This window comes from Dipodomys merriami, unplaced genomic scaffold (assembly GCF_024711535.1).
Source record: "Dipodomys merriami isolate MVZ:Mamm:240054 unplaced genomic scaffold, mDipMer1.0.p SCAF_352, whole genome shotgun sequence".
NCBI lineage: Eukaryota > Metazoa > Chordata > Mammalia > Rodentia > Heteromyidae > Dipodomys > Dipodomys merriami.
In genome coordinates this window covers 136061-157356 of record NW_027205071.1, presented here as the reverse complement: position 1 = coordinate 157356, position 21296 = coordinate 136061, and the positions used below count along the sequence as shown (strand labels likewise).

The following is a 21296-nucleotide window of genomic DNA, read 5'->3' as shown; positions in this document are numbered from 1 at the left end:
CTCACTATCATATTCTAAATCTTGAGTTAAAACACCAGTAATATCAATCATTTGTTAAAATAAAAGGACACATGTTTCAAAATGTTTATTATTTAAACTTATTTGCAAAAGTTCTCATGTCTTCTATTAATTTTCAATTTACTTAATCTATTAAAATCCAAGTATATTGTGACTATTTTCTTTCTACTAAACTTTTAAATACTACGAGCAATATTATTATTTCATATATTAACATACTTTTACTGTTTGTGATAATTTCCTCCGTTTAATATGATAATATCAATATTGCAAATTGGACTTGTCTTAGATGGTTTTATGTGCTTTCTCTATAATATCTGGGCTGTCTTCAATCCCTGAGATTCGATCTTCTGCATGGTCTAACCTGCTGTCAAGTCTCTCTACTTTGTTTTTTTATCTCTTTTCCTTCTAATTGGTCAGCTTTGATGGCTTCAAGTTCTTTGTTGAAGCTCTGTTTTAGGTCTTGTATGAATTTCATTACTTCCTTAATTTGGTGTTCAGTGTTTGTTCTCAAATCACTTAGTTGATTGGTTATGGTTTCTTTTGACTCCCATTCCTTCTGTTGGGTTCCATTCAGCATTCCCTTTGTGGTTTCCCTGACTTCTTTCAGCTCTTTGTTAATGGATTCCATGAATGCCTTTAGTGATCTTTGTGTATTCTCTACCTGGTCTCTCAATTCCTGAATTACTCTTTGATTAGCTTCCTCCCGTCTGTGGGATTCCTGCAGTTCTCTTTCTTCCCGTTCGTGGGATTCCTGCAGTTCTTTTTGAGTGTTCTCAGCCTGCTCACGCCATTCCTCCCTTTCTCTTTGAGTATTCTCAAGTTGTTCACGCAAATCCTGTATCAGTTTTTGGGTAGCTTCCTCACGCTTATGATATTCCTGTATAAACTTTTGGGATGCCTCCTCTCTCTCCCTATCACGCTCATACAGAGTCCTTTGTAAGTTGTCAAACTTCTCATTTATCATGTTTGCCACCAGTGTTTGTAGGGCTATTTGGGAACTCTCCTCTGTGTTGTTCATTATCTGATCTGACCCCTGAATATCAAGATTGGGAATTGAGATACCCGGATTTGCATTTTTCTTGTGTTTTTTCGGCTTACTCTGCCCATTTGAGAGGAAAATAGCACCAGTTTTGTGCTAGAACACTATCTTAAAGCAACCATCAACCAACGTTTGCATTTATACAGTCAATAGTCTACAGATACAATCTAGTTCAACAGATACATCTATTCAACATCAAACAAGTATATGTTAATGGGTTTCGAACCACAGAGAAGAATTTGGAAAACCAGAAATTTTTAGGGTTAGGGAGAGATGTGGGTAAAAAATAGGAATAGATTGGTGTGGGGAGGCACAGGGAGAGTTAACTATGTCCTAATCTCAATGCAGGAAATAGGTTGGGTAGGATGCAAGTAGAGAGAGAGAGAAAAGGAAGAAAGGGAAAGGGAAATGAAGAGACCAGAAAAAAATAGAAACGTAAAAATTAATATTATTATGGAGATTAAAAGACCATCTATTTAGAGAGGAATGTGAGTATATTAATAGAAGTGTAGGGTCATAGAAGAGAAGTGAAAAACTTAAGAAAATGCTTAAAATATTATATAGGTATAAAGAGGTAGTACTGCTATTAAGGAATTAAAGTCTCAGAGGTTTTGAATTGAGTAATAAATTTGTGGATTAATTGTGTACACAATGGGGGATAGGGTCTACTAGTTAACTACGGGTTTATCTGAGGATGTGCAGGACAAGAGTTAAGTCACATACAGAAGATCAAAATACAGGAAAAGGTGAAAAGGATTAGAAAGGAAGAGAAAAAGTTCAGAAATTCAGTAGAGCTAGACAAGAAAACAAAAAGATAGTTAAGAAAGAAAGAAAAAGAGAAAGAAAACAAGAAAAGAAAGGAAAACGCATATTCATGTATTCCTAAAATAAAAATTATAAGAGGGAAAAAAAGTTACTGGAAAACAATTATATTTTCAAAAAAGGCAAAAATTAAAGATTAATACAATTTTTAGAAAAGGAAAAAAATTATATATATATATAAGGTACCAAAAAAAAAGAACAAAAAGAGAAAAAAAAAAGAAAAGAAGAGGAAGAGAAGAAAAAACAAGTTCTTTGATTTTTTTTTGATTTTTTGGGAGGGGTGGGAAGAATCCTATATCTCCCTTTTGTCTGTAAACATCCTCTTGTTGGAGTCTCTGGTCAGCTTGAGGTCCTGTGGCTTGATTGGTTTCTTAAGTCAGTTTGTTCGAACAGGCAGAAAAATCCTCTGCTTTACCCAAGATTTTGAGATCCCCCTCCCAGATTAGTTTACTGGGAGGGTGATCTGCTTTGAGAATCACAAAAGAGGGGGATGCAGTGGTAAGGCTAGGTTCTGGGTAGAGTTGAGGCCTTTCAACACTCAGTAGCTTTTCCTGGGGCTGTTTTGTGAAGAAAAAAAAAACTCCCAGAGCCCAGCCTGGAGCCGTTCTCAGGGTTTCGGTTTTTCAATTGATTGTGGAGGCTGCTAGAGGGAGGGGCAGCCTCTGGCTCTTGTTACCCAGTGAGGAAAGCCACTCCAATGGCTGGTGTCTGAGCTGGGTGACTTTTCCCTGGATGGAGCCGAATCTGACAAGTCACTTCGCCGCCATTAAGTTCTTGTGACCTGCTAAATGACTCGTTTTATTCCAAGGCCTGGGTTGGAGCTGGCAGCTCCTCCAAGGTTTGTCGGTATCCAAGATGGAGATCACTGGTGTTGGGGGGGGAGGGGTGGCCTTCCCTCCTCTGCTCCCTGAGAAGGAGTGAGGATGTCGGCCTTCTACTCACGTTGAGTCTTGGATCCTGGGTCGTCTCTGGTCTGGGAACTGCAGGATGAAGATGGCAGCTCCTTGTTGGTTCTTGCTGGTGTTGAGTAGAATCCGCTCTCCCGCTGCGTCTGGCTCCTTCGTCCTGGACTCTCTGTGTGAGAGCTCAATTATGGCCCCGGGGCTGTGTTCTCCACTGCTACCCTGCCGCTGCTGCTGCGGCGGCTGCTGGCAGGTGCTCAGTTGTGTCTTTTTGCCTTGGCTTCCCCTCTCTTGTCTAACTCTCTGTCCTGTGATGGCACACTTGGTGTGATTCTCTGGCTTAGTACTGTTCACTGGAACTCTAAAACTACTTTCTATGCAAGAGCTTGTTCAGAGTCCAGCTTCTCCTCTGCCACCTTCCCCAAGCTCCAAATCCTCTGCACAATGGTTCTGATCTGTGATCCTCTCAAATTCTACCTCTTCAATTAGTGATGTGAGTTCCAGTAGCCTGCCCTCAGTTTAGATCATCTAAATGAATTATTGAAGGCAATTTCACTTTAATCTCTTTTTTTTTGCCCGTCCAGGGGCTGTTATAGTTTTATTTCTAGACAAATTTTGTGTATATATGCACATTAGCATTAAAATATTACTTTTTCCCCCTTTTTTCCTTTTTAATTTTCTTGGTCAAGGGGCTTGAATTCTGGGTCTGGGCTCTGTCCCTGGCTCTTCAGATCAAGGCTAGCATGTTACCACTTGAGCCACAGTGCTACTTCTGGTTTTCTGGTGGTTAATTTGAAGTAAGAGTGTCATGGATTTCCTGCCAGGGCTAGCTTTGAATTACTATCCTCAGATCTCAGCTCCTGAGTAGCTAGGATTCCAGGCATGAGCCACTGGCACCCAGCTAAAAATGTTACTTATTTTAAGTTCTGTGTTTTAGTTGAGGGAGTAACATAAGTGTGTAGAAATTTAACTTTCAAGTTACCTCTCTAAGTAATTTCAGAATTTCATTTTCAAATTTATTGCAGTTATTAATAACAGAAACTCCCAAACTAACAGAATAATCCTTCATTTTCTCCTTCCCATAGGTACTATTGGAAGAGAATGAGTGAGATCTTAGACAATATGTACTTGAAATTATAAAAAATTTATATTGATGATACATAAAGAGCCAGATAACACAACGTGCTTTACATTTTCTAAAGAAAGGAATGTCATGAAAGTATATTTATTGGCAGGCTTTTCACCTGTAAAACAAAGAAAAAACAATTTCATAAAAAAGCTGAAGGGGATAAGCAGCCATGAAAGTGTGATATAGCATTGTAGACTTTATGAAATGAACTGTTTCAGGTAAAGTAATACTTTGGAAAAGTTATCTGTTCACTAAATTTATTCATTATATTTTTTTAATTTTTATTTACCTGTCACTTTATATATAATTGCATACATGTGTGTGCAATATATATATTATATATATATATATATATTATATATATATATATATATATATATATATATATATATATATATATATATATATATATATATATATATCAGCAGTATCTGTCCAGTGAACTGTATGGTTATTTATGTTTAGGTAATTTCATCATGTCAAGTCCATCAAAAAGATGGACTTCCATAAACCTTAACAACCCTGCAACACCACTGCACATGCAAACTTAAGTGTTCACCATTGTAAGCTACACCTGTGTTCTACCAAAGCTTTATATATATGGTGTTAGTTTTTCATTTAGTCTTCACACAAAATGTGTGTGCTCCTAGAAATAAATGATGGCATTTATAACTACAATGATTTAGAGTAAAGCTTTACAATGAACCCAAGCTCAGTATGAAGTTGTTCTTTCTTTCCTTGTCTTATTTTATCTTTAGGAAGTTGATTTGAGTTTTGATGTTGTTTGCTACATAAGTATTCCACCACTGGAGTCACTCCACCACTCCTTTCTAGTTTAAGTTACTTTACGCATAGAGTAGCAATTTTTGCACCCAGCCCAAAAAGCAGGGATCAGGATTGCATTCCAATATCCCTACCTAGTAGGTTGATATGGCTGATACTTTCCTTCCTAGACCTATTCAGAACTGTGATCCTCTCAAATTCTACCACTTTAGTTAATTGTGTGAGCTCCTGTTCTCCCTACTTCTAGAAGATAGGCCAGACATAAATGATTACAGGTAATTTGAGTGAATCATGGGCTAAATATAAGTGATTTGATATTAAAGTGTAGGGTATGTTTGAAAGTATAATCGCAGTAGTCAGAAATTTTGCTAAGTAATTTTGTTTCACATTAACAACACATCTTGACCAGAATTAAGGACTTACTTTTGCTGTCTGTCTAGTTGTATGTCATTTGGTAAAATAAACTTCATGTTGTCCATGTGGCATAAAGAACTTTGAATGGTCTGATGTGCTGGTTCACATCTATAATCATGGTTAGCAATCAGAAATAAATAGATCACAATTTGAACATAGCCTAACCGAAAATTTAAGAAGTCCCAATCTCAATAAACTAGTGAGTCATGTTGAATCATGCTGCCATTAATCTCAGCACCACAAGAAGCTAAGTCTCTGCCTTGTAACTGTTTCACTTGAGTAACTGGGACTCTTGGAGGCAGTCACCTCTACGGATGCAGAATCTGGGCTGAGATTTAGCAAGAGGAGGGAGGAGTCTGCCCCACCTTCCCAGGGTGAACCTCACAGAATGAAGTGAGCATGCTTGCTTTCCTCCTCCAAACGGCTTGAGAAGCCATGCTGCTGAGTGTTCATTATTTGATCCCAGTGACCTGTGGTAGAAGTAGAAGGAAACATTAAATAAATTTCACATATGCCAATTGAGCTGCTCTCCCAGCCTGTGAGTTCAACTCAGCAAGTGTTCATTATTTGAGAGTTGAGAAAGTTGAGGTAGGGGAGAGAGGGAGGGTGAGTGAAAGAGAGGAGAGATAGAGAGAGAAAGACCTGGGCGCTGGTGGATCACACCTGTAATCCTAGCTAATCAGTACGCTGAGATCTGAAGATTGCAGTTCAAAGCCAGCCTGGGCAGGAAAGTCCGTGAAACCCTTATCTCCAATAAACCACTCAAAAACCAGAAGTGGCGCTGTGGCTCAAGCGGTAGAGTGCTCGACTTGAGCTCAAGAGCTGAGGGACATTGCCCAAGCCCAGAGTTCAAACCCTATGACCAACCAATAAAACAAAAAAGAGAGAGGGGAGGGAGAAAAGAAAGGAAGGAAGGAAGGAAGGAAGGAAGGAAGGAAGGAAGGAAGGAAGGAAGGAAGAAAGAAAGAAAGAAAGAAAGAGAAATAAAGAAAGAAAGAAAGAAAGAAAGAAAGAAAGAAAGAAAGAAAGAAAGAAAGAAAGAAAGAAAGAAAGAAAGAAAGAAAGAACATGACTGAGAATGAATTGTTTGGAGTCAGGAGTCATATGTCAGAAGTACTACCTGTATTTGTTGTTAGGTTAGGTCTGCCCCAGGTCATGCAGACCCTATGCAGCCAATTCTTGGCTAAGTTTCAACCCTTTATGTGTTGCCTAGTATCTGGCACACCTGGAGGCAGCCACCTCCCCATCCTGTTAAGTCACAACCTGGTCAGCCTCTGGTCCCACTTTCCATCTGACCAGATGTGAGTCCCAGAACTTGAAGTCACATCCAGATACAGTGTGGCCAGAGTTTCCCCCAAACAACCACACCTCATCTGGTCCTTCACATAGATTCATCCTTGCCAGAGGTTGGATCGCCCCATTTTTTTTACATGCATTTCTACCATGTATGGCATGGGCAGCAGTTCAGTAAATAAACTTCTTTACCTGACTGAAAACCCTGTGGTGTTCTCTTCATTGGCTACCTAATGAAACTCACCAAATTAATATACTTTACACTTCAGAGTTTCTAGTTATGAATCCATGGATATTTTTGTGACACATATGAGATCAGTATCTACAAAACATATTTACTAACATCATTTAACAGTATAATTGTGCCTAGAATCTTTAATAGCAGCTTAATTAACAATAATGTCTATTTTGTTTGCTTTGCTTTGCTTTGTTTTTGCTTAAAGTAATAGAAGACTTGGTGAGACAATCTCTGTGAAGACTCAGGGTCTGTGTTGGACTGGCAGAATGATGCTGGCTCCGGCCTCAGGATTATCTGAGGACTGTGTTTGTGTATGTGGAAAGCTCTTGGCATACCAGCCTAGAGAGGGAACATGTTCTCTCTCCCTATCTCAAAGCTATCATGTCTCAAAGCTGAGGAAGTAGCTCTTCTGCTTACTTACGCATAGACGAACAGCTAGTCAAGCATTTTCCAGAGTACAGGGAAATGGTTTGAGCTTGCTCTAAAATAGTTTAGATAAAAATATACAAAGATTTATCTCATAGTTTAAGCAAAATTGTATCTGTTGAAATTCTTTGTGTGAATGTCTGCTGAATAAATATTGGCAAAGATAATACTTGCTTGTCTTTAAATACCCACTAACAATAAAGCACAGCATGCAGTGGCAATTGCTGTTTGCACTCTGCAACTCCTGTGTCCTGGTGATTTTGCGACCCTTACCCAGGGACCCCAATGCCTGAGACCTTGACAACTGGCACACAAACAGGGACCCTGCAGTGTTGAATACAGGAAGGGATATTCAGGTAAGTACTTTTAATTACAGGGTGATGGAACAAGTTAAGTCTACTCCGTACTTACATATGCTAAAATATTTACTTGCTGTTTGTGGTGTAACTATTTCTTCTTTTGACATAGAAATGTGTATTAATGTATTTAGGGAATGGAATCATTGGTTCCCCGTTGATGGGGTATTAGATGTTGATAATTGGAATTGAGTAAAGTATTGTAGAAAGAGATGTTCGAGAAGGGGAAAGGATTCCTGTTAGATTTTGGTCCATTTAGGCTACTTTACATACCCTTTTTAAAGCTTTAAATGAGAAAAGATTAATAGCGGACTTAAAGAAAGAGGCAGTGCCTTCTATTGTAGGTTTACTATTGGACTCGGAGGTTAAGGATGCAATAGATAAGGCTGCATCACAATTAGGAGAAAAAACAAGAGGTAAAGAAAGCTGAAAATGAACAAACTGAAAGCGTAAATAGAATGTCTGAGCAAATGGAATTGATTTTATCAAGATTACTACATATGGAGTTAGAAATTAGCAGAGTGAAAGGATAATCTGAGAAGGTGAAAGTAAAACAGCCTTCCTCTCCTCAGCTTGCGGAAGCAATTTTTACCGCATCAGTCCTTCACAAAACAGAAGGCTCAGTGAGTTTGATGAAGAAATGCCTATTTTTTCTTATCCTGTAATTTGACTACCTCCTATGAATGGTATAGCTCAACCAACCAGATATGAGGGTGTTGCTGTCGATGATATTGGTAAACTTAACAATCAGTGACTTATGGTCCTCAGTCTCATTAGGTTAAGGAATTACTTAATGGGCTTGCCCGATAATTTTGCTCCCGAGGATTGGAAGATGCTTTGTAGAGCCTTGCTTAAGGAACCAGAATACCTACAATGGCAAATGTAGTTTACTGACTTATATACAGAAAGGACTAGACAAAATGCACAGAGCAATAATCCACGCCTGCAGATCATAACCTGTCCTATGTTGAGTGGAACAGAACCATATGCAGATGCTCATATGCAAGTGAACTCTCCTGAAGAGTTCCATGAGCAGTTATGAGACATAGGTATTGAGGCATGGGAGGATTCGGCTGGTAGGAGAGCATTATGGCTCCTGGACAAAAGTAATTCAAAAACCTAATAAACACTATGTTGAATTTTTATCATGATTGACACTGACCTTGGAACATACTGTTGTGGGAGAGGCTGCACTGCAACAACTACTAGGCATGTTGGCTTATGAGAATGCTAATGAGGACTGTCAACGAGTCCTATTGCCTATTAAAGAATCTGGGGATGTAAATACATATTTAAGGGCGTGTAAAGACATTACATCCAAATCCCGGCGTTTGCAGTTGTTTGCTGAAAGTATGCCCACTGCCTGGAATGCTTTACAAACCATCTAATCTAAAATGTTTTGGATGTGGTCAAATGGGACATATAAAGAAGAACTGTAAAAAGGCTACTGATGTTAACAAGAGAGGACCAGGAATTTGCCCTAAATATAAAAAGGAAAGCACTGGGCAAGAGTGTATAGATAAAAAATAGACAATAAAGAATTCCTATAAAGATGCTTACCCTATGCAGGGAAACTCTCCATCTGGCCAGCCCTGGGACCCAGGATTAATAACTGAGGGTAGCCAACCATTTTTCTTCCTCGTCCCCGCCACAGCCCACAGCACCGCAATGGACATGCCAATTCATTCATCTACTGAGAGGCATATTGGTTTAAAACATGCTTGCATGTAAGTATCAATTATGGTCATTCAAAAATGACAGATGTCACCTCCCCAGACATACTAAAATCATGATTTCTAAGTAGGATAGGATTTTATGGTGGTACAAGTGTTGAGATATATGGATGAGTCTAATGTGTATCTTTCACTGAATTAGGCAGGAAGATATCCAATATCATATGGGATAAAAAAAATGGTAGTAAGAAGATATACCCTTGAGAAAGATATAGGAGGCTGACAGAAGTATGGATAATTTTGAAGGATTTAGAAATGCAAGCTCAAGTATGTCTCTTTAAGTGGAAGGGCAAAAGAAGGGGAAGAGAAGAAAATAACTGAAAGCAGATCATTGTCCCAACGTAGAGTATAAAAAAAACATAACCTATAACTTCCAAGTTAAAGAGAGACCAATATAATTCATCCCACTTAATTCAGATACATGCAAAATATTTACTTTGCTTTTTCCCACTTTAATGCTCCAAAATAATTGAAAACTTATATGAAACGTTATGTGATTGTCGTTACTTCAACCTGAACACTAATTGTGATGAGCCCTCTTTTTCTCAGTATGCTCTTGGAAAATACTCCCTAAATTGATGATGTTGTGACTGATTAGAGAGTCAGTGTAACAGGTTTCTATCGTATGATAATCCCAGAATAGTTTAATGCAGTTTTTTCTCAAGGTATACAAGTATATAGTCTGATGCTGTACTTTGAACACATCCTCACACCTGAGCACATTATTTGAAATTGTACATCAGCATTTCCTTGGCACATTCTATTTTGTGCCTTTGTTTATTTGCATGTTCCTTTTGATTGCTCTATTTCCATTTCATCTGTACAAACTGCTAAGAACATTGTTCAGCTACCACTTCTTGTTTCCAAACACCCAGTCTATTTATGAAGGTACTTTGTCCATGTTAACCAATAGGGTAGTACTCACTCTCTGCGGATAAAAGTTCCACAGTGTAACTCTATGCCAACATTATAAGATGTAGAATTTAAGGCGTTTTGAGACAAACAGTGATATTTGAATTGAAAGGCTTCTTAGAGACATTTTCTTGGAGCTCATTAGTTCTTCTAAGATCAGAATAAAAGCATTTGTTCCAAACATTTAAAATAAAAAGGATCTGTTGAATTAATGGATCTAGAATTTTATGGCTTCACATTCATATGTCAAAATTTCATCAATATGAATTACATCTCTAGCAGTTCACCAAACACTGTTCTTATTGAACTTGTCTATGTCCTTTTAGTTTTCAAATCCAAATAGCATATTTCCTTCAATGTCTCTGTAACAGTTTTGACCTTTTCTTCCTGCAAATTCTTTCTTTTCTTTTCTTCTGTAAATCTGTTTCGATTACTTTTTTGTTTCCTTATCTCTTTCTTCCAATCTTGTCCACACTGGTGCTCACATTGCTACACTTATGTCATAACTTTTCTTTTCTTCTTCTCTTTAATAATGCCCCCAATTTTATCATTCTTTTTCATATTCATGGTCATGGTTATTTTGATGATATCTAAACAGATCAATCTTTGCATCTGTTTAATATAAATGTTAGTGAAAGACCCTAGTCTCCTAGGATACTTTCATCAATGGGAGGGCGCCCCAGAAAACTCAGACTCCAGGCCGGGAGATGCAATAAGCAAGAGGAGTTTATTCGACGTTTGCGCAAACGGACTCTCTGTCCCGAGCAGACAGGGAGCCCCGAGCAGCGGTTACAAGCCCTTTTTAAAAGGCAAAAACCACAAGATTAATGCATAACACAAAGCATCCCATAATTGGTACATTTAAAGGTCACCATATACACCAACAATCACTTTGCCATGCGGGAAATTTTGTAACACTCTTTGTAAAATGACTGGCCCATGGTTGGTTTAAGGGGGGGGTTACATGGTTACAGGCCTATGATTGGTTGACCTTTGGCTTAGCTTGTGGTCTTGCCAGGTGGTCATTATCTCAAGGTCCTGTCTGGGGAATTTCTAAATGGGAACTGAGGAACACGTACTGTCTGTTCTTTATCTACTACCACTGACCTTGTCCTGGGGCTGGCATCTGGTCCCTGAAACTTCTTCATTCATTTCTGGGAAGGGAAGGGTCAATGCTAGCGTAAGCAAGTTTACAGAAGCAGAATCAGCAGTTAGCAAGTTAGTAATAGTAGTGGTCAATTTTTTTAATCTTTCAGTTAGAACTATCAGAGAATTTTTTCCCCTAAATTGATCATTTTCACCTGTAATCCTTATCACCAAGAACATGACTAACACATTTGCCTGGCCATAGATGTAGAACCCTTTAGATTTCTTGTTACCCTTCTTCTCCCACCCATTATATAAGATGAACGATCAAGGTTTTCTCAGTTTCTGTTACTAATTTGATTTATTTTTTTGTTTTTGTTTTTGTTGGTCATGGGGCTGGAACTCTGGGCCTGTGTGCTGTCCCTGTGCTCTTCAGCTCAAGGCAAGCACTCTACCTCTTGAGCTACAGCACCACTTTCGGGTTTTCTAATGGTTTTCTTTTTACTTTCCTAGCGAGTCCATTAAACTTCCCTCTTGAATTTGGTTGTCATGAATACCCAACTTCTATGTTAATGAGGACAAACTCTAATGTAAAACTTTGTCTCCAAAAACCAGTCCAAGAAGCTGTGATCACAAATATTTGACTATACTTTTTTTCTTTTTTTTAACCTTGAAAATCTTTTTGTGTCTCAATTGCCAACAAAAATAAGTATTCCACCACTTTTGGGTTCAATCGTTTCTAACCTCAAAGATATATTTTGGGAACAAGATGCTTAGAGGAAATCAAAGTATACTCCACTTGTTATCTTTTCTCTTAAGTCTCTCCTTAGATATAATATCAGGAAAAGTGAAGTTATTCTTTGCAAAATTATTTCAATTGATTATTTTTCTCTTGGTCTTGCATTTGTTCAACAAGATGTATCGAGGAGAATAGAGTTAAATCATCCATACCTTGGATGACAGTGTCTGTTACAAAGGACAATGCTTCTATGTCCTACTTCTATGTCCTCCTCTTAGCTCTTTCCTGATTTCCAATGAATCACAGCTTCTTGGCTTCATGTTTAGTGAATCTGAAGGACTATACGGCCTCCCCCATTGCTCCATCTTCATTGTTTCTCATTTAAAATTCTTTTAAGTTGCCTCATTCGGATGTGTAATTTATTTTCATGTCTTCATTCAATCTGTTCTTCATCGTAGTGAGGCAAATAGGCTCTGTAAAATCACTTTAGGGAACTAAAATATTAAGAGAATCTATATCAAAAAGTTTTGGCCTCTCTCCACTGTTGAAGCCAATATGCTTAGCTCGGGTTCTAAAAAGAGTTTTCTTACATTTTTCATTTCCTCAATTCTTTTCTGATCCCAAAATTTTTTGGCTTATGTAATAAGAGAAGTGTTCACTATCTCATCTTAATAAGGATATTATTTTTTGTGAGCAACATAGAAATGTGAAATCATTGGTTTGAATTATCCTATCAGATTTTTTTTTTCTGTGTTTCAGTGCTTCATGTGCAAAGACATTGTGGAAAGAATTACAAACAGAAAAATGTAAACCCAATACATTCTTTCATTGTTCAGGACACTTTCTCTCTAAATATTTTGACTCAAACTATATTTTTCAGAGAATTACAGTTTGGTAAAGGTCAATTCACAAATTTTGATGTCTTTTTTTTTTAAGAACTTTGGATTTAAATTCCACTACAACCTTGTTTCACAAACTGAAAATATATTTCCTGGGTAAGGACATTTTCAAGGGAACCTACAGGATTTCCAGCAAGTTTTCTGAGGTTTATTGGTTTGTTTGTTTGTTTAATGAGCCAACTTCACCCACATTGATCTCTCTCCACTAAGTCTCCATGGATTTCTTTGCATGAAAGCCTCTTTTCCCAGGCAATTTTAAATTTTCTTAATAGGCTAAGTTGTTAAAAATCCTGAAGAATTAAAATTTACCTGTCATAATTGTAAAACTCTTTTGAAATTCCTTTATCAGAATCGTGAATTCACCAATCTTAATTCCACCTTTACCATCAGAAACAGTTAATGTTGTTTTCATGATATAGTGTCCATGCAACGATTCTTTTCCAGTGGCTTTGTTATGCATATATATTACAATATAAGCTGAAGCAGAGCAAAATGAACTCCAAGATATGAAAACAGAGGCTTTTTTTTCTTTTTGCGGTTGCTGTTTTTAAGGTAGTATATGATTTCTATTTTGTTTTGGGTTTTCTCCCTATGGTTTATCCCCCTGATTTTGGTACCCTGTATTTTGTGTATACATTTACCTTAATTAGGGAATGAAAGAGGAAAAACAAAATGGTGAGAAAAAAGACAAAGGGCAAACCAATGGAATAGCAATGCTCACAAGACAATATATGGGAAATGTATATATCAACTTGTGAGAAGTATTGAGGAGAAGGAAAACTGTGAGAAAAATGAGGGAGGAGGTAACAAGTATGAAAAGTTATGTATTAAGTACTTTTCAATTACTGATGGGATCATTGCAAGATATTGTTAAAGCAAGCATAGATGCCTCACCAGCAGTCACTCAAGGAATGGCATATGCTGCAGCAATGAAAGGAGAATCATTCAGTGCTTATGAACAAAAATTACATAAGACACGACCTCAGGCTAGAAATGGGGTCTGTTTCTCATGTGGCCAGTCAGAACACATGAGTAAAGATTTTCAACAAAAGCAAAATAAACCTAGTAAAAATAAAAAGGGTAAAGTGCCTGGACTTTGTCCACGATGAAAGAAAGGCAATCATTGGAAAAATGAGTGTAGATCAAAATATTATAAGGATAGAATTCTCCTAACAGCAGAAGAAAAGGAGACAAAAAACAAGAAGAGGGGTGCTCCCTCCGCCCCTTAAACGAAAGAGGGGAAACACATACTGTTACACAAAAATCCCCTACAGGATCAGTTCCATTAAATCCCCTTGTCTCCTCCATTTACACTATGGGATTTACCAAGAGCTACTCCAGGAAGTGCAGGGTTTGATCTGGCAGAAAAAAGAGATTACATCATCTCTATCATGCATGCTGTTCAGCTAATAGAAACTCAAGTTTATGGTTCTGTAATTGAAGCAACTGTGGGCTTGATAATTGCTAGAAGCTCAAATTATAACAAAACTTTGAGGTATTACTCAGAGTAGTTGATGCAGATTACCAAGGGAAAATTAACGTAACGGTAAGGTCTTTAAAAATATGCAAATACCTATGGATCAAAGATTAGCTCAAATCTTAATTTTAAATTATGTCCATCTTCCAAATCAAATCCTAAAAGAAGATCGAGGTACAGGAGGTTTCAGTTCCACACAAACTGTGGCCTGGGTACAATCTATTTCTAAGGATTGACCCATGAAAACTATAAAAGTGGATAGAAAGCCTATTAAAGATCTCTTGGACACAGGGGTAGACCCAACATGTATTTCAGGAAAAGACTGGCCCTCATCCTGGCCAATTATGAAGACAGAATCTACATTAATGGGATTGGGTATGGCTAACAATGTTGCTCAAGTTCAAAAATTTTAAAGTGGGAGTGTGAAAATAGATTTGGAAACTTTCAACCTTATATTATATCTTCTTTGCGCTTACATTATGGGGCAGAGACATTTTGCAAAACATTGAACTAAAATTCGTTACTGCAGATTCCTTTACTGTACAAAATTTTTCATAGGGGCCGCTGATGAGAAGTTTGCTGATGCAATATCATGGAAAAATGAACAGCCTGTGTGGGTTGATCAGTGGTCCCTAACTCAAGAGAAGATACAGGCTGTAGGATAATTGGTAAATGAGCAAATACAGAAAGGATATTTAGAGGAATCCAATAGCCCTTGGAATACTCCAATTTTTGTAATTAAAAAGAAACCTGGGTAATGGAGGTTGTACAAGACCTCAGAGCCATTAATAACACCATGTATGACATGGGGGTTCTTCAGCCAAGACTTCCATTTCCTGTGGCTGTTCCTAAAGAACATTATATAATAATCATTTATTGTCAGGATTTTTTAAACAATAAAATTGGATCCTAATGATTTTCAAAGATTTGCATTTCATGTGCCCTCATGTAATTTGAAAAGGCCCTGGCAGAGATATCAGTGGAAGTTCTTGCCACAAGGCATGAAAAATTCTCCTACATTGTGTCAAAAATTTGTGGATAAAGCTTTACAAAAAACTAGGGAAGAGTTTTCTAATGCTTATATTATTCATTATATGGACAATATTTTAATAGCTGCTGAAAGTAAACATTTAACAGAACAAATTTTAACAATTAACCATTGAGCAATTAACCAACTTTGGTTTGCTTATTTTCCAGATAAAATTCAACATAATAAACCTTTAAACTATTTAGGAAAAATAATACATCATGTCACAAAAATGAGTATAAGGCTAGATAAATTAAAAACATTAAATTATTTTCAAAAATTACTAGGAAACATAAATTGGCTTAGACCCTACTTGAAAATTACCACAGGAGAATTACACCCATTGTTTGAAGCCTTAAAAGGGGATTCTAATCCTAAATCTAAGAGACAATTCACTCCAATAATGTTAGAAAAAATTCATTGGTGGAAGAAAAGTTACAAGCAAAAGTGGTCCAATTGGACTATAATAAAGACTGGGATATTATAATATTAAAGACATCTTATACAAGATGTTTATGGCAAGATGGAGTCCTGGAATGGCTTCACTTGCCTCACAGTCAGACAAGAATGATAGCTTCTTATGTATATTTGTGCAGCCAACTCATTGGCAAGGCAATGAGTAGGTCCTGAGAGTTACTTGAGAAAGAAATGTATAATATATTTATAACTTATAATAAAAAACAATTAAAATATTATTACAGAATGATGAGAATTGGAAATTAGCATTATTAAATTATACAGGACAAATAAAATTTCATGTTCCTCAACATCCTTCATTAAAATTTGTGGAAGAGGTAAAAACCATTTTTCCATTAGTGGTAACAACACTTTTCGAAGGAGCTCTAACAGTTTTTACTGATAGGTTCTCAAATGGAACTTCAGTGGTATACATTCCAGACCATTCCCTATTATTAAAAGGGATCTGACATTTCAGAGCAACAGGAAGAAATTATTGCTGTAATTTTAGCTTTAACCATATTTCGCCAGCAGCATAACATTTACACAGACTCTAAGCATATGGTTAACTTATTTCCTGCCATAGAGACAGCTCTTTTATCAGGACAATTAAAAATTATAGACTTGTTACAACAGTTACAAAAATTAATTCAACTTAGAAAAGAAAAATTATTTATTGAACACATAAGAGACATACAAATTTACCAGGTCCTCTTTCATTTGGAAATATGATGGCTGACTTATTAACTAGAGAAACCATCATGCTTTATTTGTAATTAATCACCTTAATACTAATCAATAAAATCTTACACTTATGCAAAAACATTGGAGCGAAATTGGATTTAAAGTTCAGCCAAAAGTTAAAAGGAAAGATTTGCTCAGAGGCACCTGGAAAGGGCCTGATGTATTAATCACCTCGGGAAGAGGGTATACATGTGTGTTTCCACAGGAGCCGCGTCACCCATCTGGAATTGCAACCGACTTGTGTCCCCTACAAAAATAAGAGAAACCCAGGGATAAAAAACAAAACAGAAGATGCAAATGAAGAAAGCGATGCCAAAGCTCAAAAGTCTTCCCCTTTCTCCTCAACAGGCGAAGACAACAAAAGAAGCCCAACCACCCACCTGGGAATAAATTAAGAAACTCATCCATTCTGCGGAGGAGATTGTTGTTTCTACAGGAAAGACTATCACTGTTGAAAATAGGTTTCTTGCTATGCTTGCCATTATTGCTGTGCAGGCAGTGTCTGTTTCAGGAGAACAATACTGGACATATGTTCCTAATCCTCCTCTTCTACATCCTATGGGATGGGGTGGGGGGATGAGGATATAATACAAGTAATGACAAATAATAGTGACCTGCTAGGGGGTTTGGAGGACTATTCTAATTCTCATATGACTTCTCAAACAATTAATTATGAAGGAATGACAGATACCACTCCAATTTGCATAACGCTATCAGGAGAAAATCTCCACGGGTGTTGGCCTATAAAATATAGAACTTTTTTGACTGATACCCTTGATCAATCCAATGATAAAAAGTTCTAAAAAAGATTGATGTGGTAAATTGGCATGATGACATTAGGCTTTCATACTTATAACGAATCCTTTTTCATTCCCAAGAGGAATATACATTTAGGTAACTGCCTACAAAATATCATGACAAAGATCAGTTTGGGGATGTATTAATTACCTCTCTGAAATGGTGAGAATGTGGATTTCTAAAGGCCTCTTTTAACAAGCCTTTGGGGCACCAGATAGTATTTTTTATTTTTCCATTGCTAACCCCGATTATGATTATGCCGCCTACTTAAAACATAATTCAGGAAAGTTTAATGGCTATGCTCCTGATAGGCACGGGGAACCCCTGAAAAGATGGCTCACTCCAGCGTGGGTGGCTTCCGTTTTGGTGAGTCACTCTCTCTTTCACAATTAAATGGGCATTCATCTGTATTTGTTTAGAATTTTTGCAACAACAAACATGATTTTACTGAAAAAGCCCAAAGAACTAAGAGTACTGCAATTGGGGTAAGAGCATGTGTAGATTATCCTATGGGAATTTTATCTAGAAAACTAGATAATTTAATCATTATTAATCAAGGAAAATCTTATTATATTAGCTGTAAGGATTATAATTTTACTAAATGTCTTACTTCTTCTCTGGATAAAACATATTCTGTAATTTTTATTTTAAAAAGACCTTCATATGTAATGTTACGTGTAGATCTATAAAATGACCCTTGGTTTAAAAATTCTGCTTTACAATTGCTGAAAATTCTGGATATTATGTTGCAGCCAAAACACTTTGTTGCGGCCTTGATTTTAGGAATAAGTGCTTTATTAACAATAATTAGCTCGTTAGCGATTTCTACAGCAGCCTTAGTAAATGAAGTAAACACTGCTCATTTTGTTACTGATTTAAACAAATATGTTTCATTAGCCCTAGCAGAACAACAAATTATAGATAAAAAGTTAGAAATGAAAATAAATCCTCTGGAGGAAGTGGTTCTGGCTATAGGTCAGGAAGTTAAAAATTTAAAAACACAACTCTCAGTTAAATGTCATGCTAGTTTGAAATATATCTGTGTTACTGTTCTAAAATATAGCCTTTCTTTTCATTGGAATGCCACCAAAAATCATTTGTTAGGAGTCTGGAGAGATAAAGATATCTCTCATGTTATGGAGGCTTTACAGGATAAAATTATAGCAGTTAGTAAAGCTCATTTAGATGTAAAAATCTTACAATCTTTGGCAGCATTACGTGGAGGCTCTCAATCCTCTGGATTGGATTAATGTAATAATAATAAATACCATTGTCAGATCAATTGTCCCAATTCTTATTCTTATATTTCCAGTCATTTTCCGGATGATCTTTAGATTTATCTCTTCTGTGCACCAAGACATTCATGAGCTTCAATTAAAAAATAAAAAAGGAAGAAATGCCATGACACCTCCTGCTGAATCTGCGTGAAAGATCATGCCAGACAAAGCATAAGCTTCATGGAAGCATGCTTGCAGGAAGGGGTGTTGGTTCAAGGCTTCCTCTATACTTGGCTGCACCTTTATTGCCTCTACCTTTATTCTAACTATATTTTTCTTGGCTGTACATTTGTTTCCTTTATTCTTGTTTTGGCTATTTTTCTATTGATCCACGAACAGAGCATGTGAAGCCACTTACCCTCATGCCTATCCTTGCTCTTCTCTGCTCTCTCTCTCTACTTCTACTCCTCTTGCAGGCCGCCTCACATCCTCTGTGCATGTACATCTGCCCCTGTGAGACCCTGGCCACTGCTGACACCACATTGAGGCCCCTTACCCTCTCTCCTCCTCCCCTCTGCCCAGTCCCCTCTTCCCCTTGGCTCCGCCCCCTACCCTTGCCCAAAAGATCAGCCCTGAGTGGGCCCTAAGGCTTCCAGGCCATGGGAATTACAGCCTCACCTCAGCTCTGCACTCCGCGCCAACCCTAGCGCTTGCTCAGGGGATCGAATCTCCCCTCAGCCCCACCTCTAGAGGAGACTCTCCTCCAAGCCTCTCCACTCCACATATCAAGAACGTGCACAGTGACCCAGTTAGAGAGAGAGACAGAGAGAGAGACTGAGAGACTGAGAGACTGAGAGAGATTGTTGGGGAAAACTACCTCTCAAGGACTCAGAACATAGCACACTTTGGGATGACTCAGCACACAGCATACTTCAAAAAACAGCACAAAGCACACTAAGTAACAGACTCAGCACAATTTGTCCTTTGAAGGACTTAGCATATAGTAGCCTTTGGGATGACTCAGCACACAACACACTTTGAAGGAGGGAGTCCATAGCACGCCCTGTATAGGACTCAGTGCATGGCATGCTTTGAAAAACTCAGCACATAGCACTCTTTCCCAGGACTCAGCATATAGCACCCTGTGTTAACACTATTTAAATACTTATACTTCAGCAGAAAAGCAACATGTTTAACAACTGTTAAAAATAAAGTAATAAATCAGAATATATTACTATACTAATCATTGAATGGATTTTTAGTGGCAGTCAAACATGTAAGAAATGAGGTAATATGCCATTCGTTTGCACTTAATAAGTGAGAAAGAATTTTCTAGGTCTTTTAAAATATATCATAAGTTTAATGAAGAAACTATTCTGTCATGTCATATGATAATCAGATAAAGATGATATTAGAGCAAAGAAGAGATTGTACTAAGTTTTGGGATGTCAATGTATGTACTTATTTTGGTTTTGGAAAATTGTGAGGATTTCAAATTGGGGTATTGTTCTTGCTAGGCTGGCATTATGTCAGTGGTTAATTTTAGGATAAGGGTTCACTTTCCACAAAAACATGCACCTGATCTGTCCTTTTAAGTTTCCCATCATCAATTGCATCAGAGTTGCACACCAACTTGTCTAGCTTCCTGGATCCTGCAGTCCTTCCAATGTTAGTCTCTAGATAGTGCAGGATGGTGGAAATGATCTAATGCACCCAGCTATAGATTGAGAAGGAACTCCCCTAAAATTTGGCCTGGTTTCTGTTCTCAAGCCTCCTAAGTAGTTAAAAGTACAGATTGGAGACCCTGGTGCCAAACAGTAACAGTATTTTTAAAGCAATTAGACATTTATATGACACGTTTGTGATTACCTCAGGAAAGGAATAAAAGAGCAATGAAGCATAGAGGACAAACAGAATTTTAGCTAGCTACTCAGAGGGTGAATCAGTTTAGCTAGCTACTCTGGAGGCCGAGATCTGAAAACCACTTTTCAAAGCCAGTACAATCATGAAAAAACATGTGATTATCTCCAAAAAACCAGAAGTGCATCAGTGGCTCAAGTGGTAGACCACTACTTTGGGCACAGATGCTTAGAGCAGGAATGATGAATGCATGCATGAGCACATGAACATGCACGTGTGTGTACAGGCACGTGTGTGCACACACACACACAAATGAGTATTTCAATGCAGAGTTCTTTATTTTTTTTTTACCTTGCTGTACTTTATTTCCCTGTATTAGTTCACAAATTAACAAAATCAGCTAAGCACCTATTTACATACAACTCATCATGTTTCTCTAAAGTCTACTCCCTTTTGGGCAGCCTGCTCTTATTTGACCCAAAAGTAAATTATTCAAGAGATCAATTCATCTCCCTCATCTCTGTAATGTTAGATGATTGTTTACGTTCTTCCTAGCAATATAATTTTGTGAAATCCTACATCAAGCAACATATTTCTTTCATGAAATGGGAAGCCTCTGGAAAAAAATAAACTATAGGTTTTACTCCTCCTGGCAAGCATCTGGAAATTTATTATCTTCATATAATCAATGATATGTCTGTGTATGCCAAAAACGGCTGTGAAAATAAAAAGACCCTTCTAAGCACATAGAATTCGTATACCATTAATAGGTATGAAGGTTTTTTTTTTTATTATTCTGAAAATACCATACAGAAGAGTTTCAATTACATGGGCAAATAATGAGTACATTTCTTATCAAGCATTGTTGCCTCCTCTTTTGTTTCCACTTCCTATCACTTTCCATCTCATCCCTCCTGCCCCTCCC

General features: G+C 37.4%; 1 long non-coding RNA gene across 1 annotated transcript in view; it reads right to left on the bottom strand.

Moving 5' to 3' along the window:
• Positions 1-5384: 5384 nt before the first annotated feature.
• Positions 5385-21296, bottom strand: part of LOC138804028 (uncharacterized) — a 44727-nt gene continuing 28815 nt past the window's right edge. The window contains exon 3 of the long non-coding RNA XR_011365131.1: positions 5385-5580. This is a non-coding gene — a long non-coding RNA (uncharacterized lncRNA). The remainder of the gene's footprint in view (positions 5581-21296) is intronic.